This window comes from Orycteropus afer, unplaced genomic scaffold (assembly GCF_000298275.1).
Source record: "Orycteropus afer afer isolate SDZICR_OR568_19922 unplaced genomic scaffold, OryAfe1.0 scaffold00001, whole genome shotgun sequence".
Lineage (NCBI taxonomy): Eukaryota > Metazoa > Chordata > Mammalia > Tubulidentata > Orycteropodidae > Orycteropus > Orycteropus afer.
In genome coordinates this window covers 29,011,790-29,019,321 of record NW_006921588.1, presented here as the reverse complement: position 1 = coordinate 29,019,321, position 7,532 = coordinate 29,011,790, and positions in this window count along the sequence as shown.

Genomic DNA, 7,532 nt, shown 5'->3' with positions numbered 1-7,532 from the left:
GGGTTTGAACCACCAGTCTTCTGGTTAGCAGTCAAGTGCCTTAGGAACTACACTACCAGAGCTCCCTCACTTCCTATATATCCTTGCAAAAATATTACACATGTATGCACATTTCTTCTTTTTTATTTTTTTTACTCAAAAAGAATCATCTATACAAATTGTTCTTTACCTTAGTTTTTCCATTACTAGTAGACTCATTTGCCATCAGTACACAGAGAACTACCATGCTAATTTTAATAACTTTATCATAGTGCCTTGCATGTCTATACTTTAATTTATTTAATCAGATTTTAGAGTTTGACAAACAGGAAATGCCACCCCCATTTGGCCAGTGATTTTTTTGATCACAATGAGATAGAAATTTCAGGACACCATGAGACAGAGACAAGTCAAAGAGTCTCACAAGCCCTTTGTTCCCTAATAACTGGATGGAAAGCCCGAACAATATGTAGATGTTTCCTACACCATTTTCAGCTCCCTGCGTAAAAGTGGTAGTCTTCAGTGGCTGTAACACGAGAACCTTCTTTAGCTTTCTGCTGGATCTTGATCCTGCATCTAGCTCATCATCATCTCTGGTTCTTGGAGTTGAACCAGTGGCCTGCCATATTGCCTGCTGATCTTGAGATTGTTGCCTTCCAGTCTGTGAGCCAACAATCTGACATTTTACCGATCCTTGAAAGTTGTCAAACTTTTCTTTAAGTCCCAGTATGCGGTCATTTTCTTAAAAAAATAAACAGTCTGTATGTATTTTAAAAATAATACATATTCTGAGGTTTAGGGATAGGAGTAAGGAGCTTTGATGGCATAAAAGTTAAGTGTTCAGGTGCTAATTGAAAGGTTGGTGGTGTGAACCCAGCCACTCTGTGGGAGAAAGATCTGGCCATCTGCTTCTGCAAAAATTACAGCCTAGAAAACCCTATAGGGCAGTTCTACTCCATCACATGTGGTTACTAAGAGTTGAAATCAACTCAATGGCATCTAACACCAGCAGCATGGGTGGTAGTGTTCTACATAGATCCATTAAGACAAGCTTACCGACCTTGCGTCATTACCTCGTATATATTCTTTCTATTGTTTTGTCCATCATATCAGAAAGCACAAGATCTCAAACCATTTCACTGCTGATGATGTTAATCTAAATCAAGTTGGCATTTACCAGGTATCCCAATGTAAAGTCACCAATTTCCCCCATCATATTTGATTAGGAGCTCTGGTGGTGTAGTACTTAAGCCTGCTAACAAAAGGTCAGTGGTTTGACTTCACTAGCCGTTCTGTGGAAGAAAGACAAATTGGTCTGCTTCTGTAAAGATTTATAGCTGTGAAAACCCAATGGGGTTGCTATGAGTCAAAATCAACTCAATGGCAGTGAGGTGTTTTTTTTCTTTTAGGTTTATTCTGATATTACGTCCTCTGGTGAGCAGCCACTATATAAAGAAGTTATTTCCGATATGATACACTTGAGCTAAGAATACAGTATCAGTTCTGTCACCAAATGACAACAGACAATGAGGAGGAAAAGGAAGTTTCCCACCCAATGGCCAGTACCAGAGCTGTGAATGAAGCCATCTTGGAATCTCTAGTCCCAGTCAAGCCACTTCATATGATACCATATGCAGCAGAACTACTCAGTTGAGCCCCGCTCGAATTCTTATCCACAAAATTTTAAACAATAAAATGGTTGTTGTTTTAAGCCATTAAGTTTTAGGTGGTTTGTTTGTAGCACCAAATAACTAATATAATAGTTCTCAATATGATTTATTCTTTCATCCTTCATCCTTGAATTATTTAGAAATATGTTTCTTTTTCTTTTTTTGAAAGAGAAAAGAGACATTATTTATTTAGTTATTTTTAGGATTAGAAGATATGGTTCATGTCCTCCTGGGTGTAAAGTAGATATTGTACTTTTTTTAAAATTTTAATTGTTTGGGGTGCAAATTTACAAAGCAGATTTGTTTTACATGCCACAGTTCATGCACATTTGATTTAAGGCCCTGATTACCAACCCCAACCATAAAAAACTCTCCTCCCTGTTTCTTATTTGTCCTAAATGTGGGGCAAATATTTTTTGGGTTCTATTTTGTTGTTGTTTTTCAACTTTGCCCTATGATCAGAGAACACTTGCAAGTACACTAAAGCATCTTTAACATAATAATATAGTAACAATAATAATGTTCTGATGCACATCACAAAGTACAACCTGTCTGTTATTGTGAATTATTGCATATACCTTGAATTTTTTAATATAATATGCTTTACTGGAGTTGATTCATAACTACAGTTGTATGGAAATTGGATGTTCATAACCTGGGGACTGCCTGAAATTTTGTTGTGGGCTATCTAACTGCCATTTTTTCCCAATGTCTTTCTCTTTCCATTCTTGCATATTTTATATTAATTTGATTTTTTTTTCTCATTTCATTTTTCCTTCTCCTATTGTTAAAGTTCTACATGCTTTTTAGTGGTTATTCTGAAATTTTTAACATGTAAACTTTACTTATAAAATCTAAATTAATTTTTACCCTCTTTCCCACTCCACCAGCCACTCCTTGGAAGGAAGATGGGGTAGCCTACTTCTGTAGTGACACCACCTCGGAAACCCAAGGGGGGTTGCTATGAGTCGGATCCGACTTGACGGCAGTGAGAGTTTTCCCCACCAAAAATAGAACACTTTAACTCAAATAACCCCATTCAGACTCACATGGCATTGTTGTCATGTATTTATTACCATTTTATCCTCAATACACATTATTATTATTATTACATATGGCCAACGTTTATATTCAGCCACATATTTGCCATGGTTTTTGTTCACCATTCCTACTTTCATCTCAGGAGCTCTGGTAGCATATGCCTAAGGCACCTGACTGCTAACCAGAAGGTTGGCAGTTCAAACCTACCAGCCACTCCTCGGAAGGAAGGTTGGGCAACCTACTTCTGTAGTGATACCACCTCAGAAACACACAGAGGGGTCGCTATGAGTCAAGTCCAACTCGAGGGCACGTAACAACACAACAACAACAACTTTCATCTCAGATCTGCCACCTAAGATCATTTGCCTAAGGTTTGAATTTCCTTTATTTCATGTTTGTTGGTGGTAAATGCTCTCAGTGTTTGTCCAAAGTTCCAAATATTCACTCACTTAAGAGTATTGTTAAATGCATTGTGCCCAACATAAAGAACTATATAGCTATCATCACACTCAAGATGTACATGTCCAACATTCCAAAAAGTTCCCTTCCTCCCCCACAGCTCTAAGTAGCCATGATCTGCTTTTTGTCACTGTAGTTTTACCTTGTTTAGGATTTCACAAAAATGCAATCAGACAGTATATAGTCCTTTTTGTCTGTCTTCTTTCACTCAGTGTCTTAGACTCTGTTCTCTCCAGAAGCAAAACCAGTGAAGCTCATGGAGAGAGAGAGAGAAAAACAGAAATTTATCTCAGGGAAGTGGTCCACATAGTTGTAGAGGCTAGCAAGTCCTAAGTTTGTGCGTCAAATATCAAGGTGGAGGTTTTTCCTGTCTCACAAAGCTACATGAGTTAACAAACTCAAGATCAGCACCCAGTAGAGCAGGCTTCTAACTTTGGCAAATGACAAATCCAAGACCCACAGGTAAAATGGTAGATGATTGGCTCACAGGCTGGAAAACAACAATCCCAAAATAGGCAGGCAATATGTCAGGCCACTGGTTCAACTCCAAGAACCAGAGATGATAATGAGCTAGATGCAGGACCAAGATCCAGCAGAAAGCCAGACAATGTTCCTAGGATATCCATACATATATTGGAACCAGGCCACACCTCTGAGGAAACTCTCTTTCAACTGAGTGGTTGCTCGTAGAACATCTCATCATGGAAGTGATTATATAACAACTGCTTAAACAGGCATTTGACTTCTAATCAGAAGGCTAGCAGTTCAAACCACCAGCCACTCCTCAGAAGGAAGATTTGGCAATCTAATTCCGTAGTGATACTGTCTCAGAAATCCAAGGAGGGGGCTATGAGTTGGATCTGACTTGACGGCAGTGAGTTTCGTTTTTTTGGTTTTAAACCACTTAGAATCATTGTTCAGCCAAGATGACACAACCTTAACTATCACATTTAGCATGATGTTTTTGAGACTCATCACGTTGTAAATATGAATAATTCCCCTCTGTTGTTGAGTAGTATTTTATTGTAATATCCATTATATGAATACATTACAATTCTATATTATAATTCTTGTATGGATATATTACAAATGTCCAGTTGAGGGACATCTAGGTTATTTCCAGGATTTTTCTTTCTTTCCTTTTTTTTTGTTTGGCACTTGTGAAATATATTTTCATAGGGCATAAAATCCTAAGTTTGCAATTAAAGTTTTCTCTTGGCACACTGAAGATATAATTTCACTATCTTTTGGTCTGTTTTTAGTTAACTGTCAGTGTAAATGTTAGCTCTTTGAAGATGTCTTTCCTCTATAGTTGTTTTAAGATCTCTTGTCCTTGAATGATCTACAGTTTTATTCTGTGCTATTGAGGTCTGATTTCTTTCCATTTATCCCTCTTGTAACAAATTGGAATTCTTGAATTTGTGGTTTCATGATATTCATTAGTTGTGGAAAATCATCTCTTCTGATATTGCCTATCTTCCATTCCTTTTTCCCTTACCTTCTAGAGTACCATTAGATCATGTTAGACCTTCATCTTCCATCCTCCATGACTCTAAATCTTTCTTACGTATTATCTTTTTATCTCTGCATACTGTATTCTGGATAATTTGTCCAGTACTATCTTCCAATACAAAAAATAATATTCTTTTCCAGGCTGCCCCTAATATTTCTAGGGCTCTGGGCAAGAGTACAAACTGAAGCAATACACATTTAAAAGTTAAAAATCAATCTAACAAATAATTACATAAAATATATTTGAAGTTAAAGTTCTTGGATACATAGAGTTGCTTCCTACAATGTAATGGCATAGGTAGAGCTGACTTCTAACCACCAGGTAACACTTTTCTCTTTTCACTTTTATCTCTGTATGACACTATAACACAGCATGATCACATATAGATACTTCAACTTACAAATCCAAATTTGTACCCAAAAGAGCTATTTCTTGACCACACTCTCAGAATGTTGTCTACCCTCAGGAAGAGAGACCTGGGGAAGAGGTCTGCAAAAGGCCCTGGAAACAAGCTTGGGACCATTTGAGTAGGGAATTTCAGGGTCCCTGGTAGCAAGAGAAAGGAGCTGTGGTGGCACAGTTGTTAAATGCTTGGCTGTTAATCAAAAGGCCAACGGTTTCAAACCACCTCCATGTGAGAGAAAGATGTGGTAGTCTGCTTCCATCAAGATTAAACCATAAAAACCAAACCCAATGCTGTTGAGTCAATTTTGACTCATAACAACCCTATAGGACAGAGTAGACCTGCCCTACAGGATTTCCACAGCTGTAAATCTTTACAGAAGCATACTGCCACATCTTCCTCCCACAGAGCACTGTACCACCAGAGCTCCTTCCAGAAGATTACAGTCTTGCAAATCCTATGGGATAGTTCTACTCTGTCCTATAGTGTCACTATGAGTCAAAACTGACTCCACAACAACAGAAGCAGTACCAAGAGTGTGGTCTAGAAGTGAGGGATACAGATTCCAAGTGACTCACCATACCCTTAGCCTTGTAGACTCCTGTGACTAGATAAAGGCCAGACCAGACTCTAAAGCTTAAGGTACAAGACAGGAGACCCTTTTGTCTGGGTCTAAAGGTGATACTTCCCTCACAACTGCTATGCTAAACATAACGATTGAATTTTTAATTTCAATTATTATATTAACAATTTCTAGAAGTTCTGTTTTGTTCTTTCTCATATCTGCTGGAGTACAAGCATATGTCGCTTAAAGTCCATGATACATTCTGTGAAATAGCACATTGTGTGACTTGGACATTGTGCAAACACCACATTAAAACCTTATGGGAAGAAGGTGGCAGAATAGGGAGAAAGGCTGCACAGACCCTCTTCAACAAAGAAAAGGGGAACCAATTAATACAGACACAGAAGATAATCCTGGACCTCTGAGCCTTGAAGGGAAGGATATAGAAGTAGACTAAACCCCAACTAGCAGAAGAATTTGCATGAAAATACCAAAAAAGGAGACATACGAAGCTGCAGTCTGGCAGTGATCCTGAGCATGCCTGACAGCACGGCACAGACAGCTTGGAGAGTGTCGAGTGGTGGTAGGACCTAAGAATTAACTTAAAAATCAGCCCTGCCAGCCAGGGACTGCACAGAGGGCTGCTCTGGTGGCTGGGGAATAAAACGCAAAGCACCAGCAAAGAGAAAGACAGGATAAGCTATGGACTTTTGCCTGCCCGGAGGGCGCCGCCATTTTGAATGTTTACAAGGGGCTTGACCATTTTGGATATTTAAAGAGACACCACTCTCCGAGATTCCAGGGGCTTAAGAACAGGTTCTGCTTGCCAGTAACCCCAAGGACACTCTGGACCTGGACGATTGAAAAGTTTTTTGATGGTTATTCAGTTGTAATTTTTGTCTAATTGAGTGGAAGACAGCAACAGTCCCCATAAGACACAACTACACCCACACCTCCTGCAACTTCACTTACTGACCGAGAGCCACCACCTTCTTCTCCATCAACGGGTCAATGATAAAAAAACACCAAGAAGAGCCTGAATCACCCTTGGCTGCTCTTCACAAACAGTTAACAGAGATCTTAAAACAACAACACCATGATATCTCGGAGACAACAGACCATCACAGTCCACACAAAGAAGCAAGATAAAGTGGTAGAAACAAGGGAGCAGGATACAGACCCAGAACACATCTCTGAGGAAGGAGCAGCATTGGAACTCCCTGATAAGGAATTCAAAAGAATTATATTTAGGTATCTTCAAAGGATTGAGAGACAGACCAAGAAAATGCAGACAAAACTCTAGAAGAATTTTGGAAAAAAAATACAAGAACAAAATGGCAAAATAAATGAAAAAATAGAAATTATTCTAAATCTAGATAGAAATCCAGAAGATTAATACTAAATTGTCAGAAATAGATAACATATTGTAAGGGCAAAGGAGTAGAATTGATGCAATGGAAGAAAGAATTAATGAGATTGAAGACAAATACCTGACTACTTCTTTAGAAAGGGATCAATCAGGAAAAAAGATCAAAACAAAATGAAGAAAGCTTAGGGTTCATGTGGGATATCATCAAAAGGAATAACATACATGTCATTGGAATTCCAGAACAAGAAGAGAAAAATAAAACCACTGAGAAAATTGTCCAAGATCTTTGGAGGAGAATTTCCCTGATATGATGAAAGATGAGAATTTATCCATTCAGGAAGTCCACAAACCCCAAACAGGATAGACCCCAAAAGAAAATCACCAAGACATATCATCATCCAGCTCATCAAAACCAAAGACAAAGACAGAATCCTGAAAGCAGCATGGGAAAAACAAAAAGTTACTTACAAAGACAACCAATAAGAATAAGCTCTGATTTCTCAGCAGAAACCATGCAAGTGAGAAGGTAATGG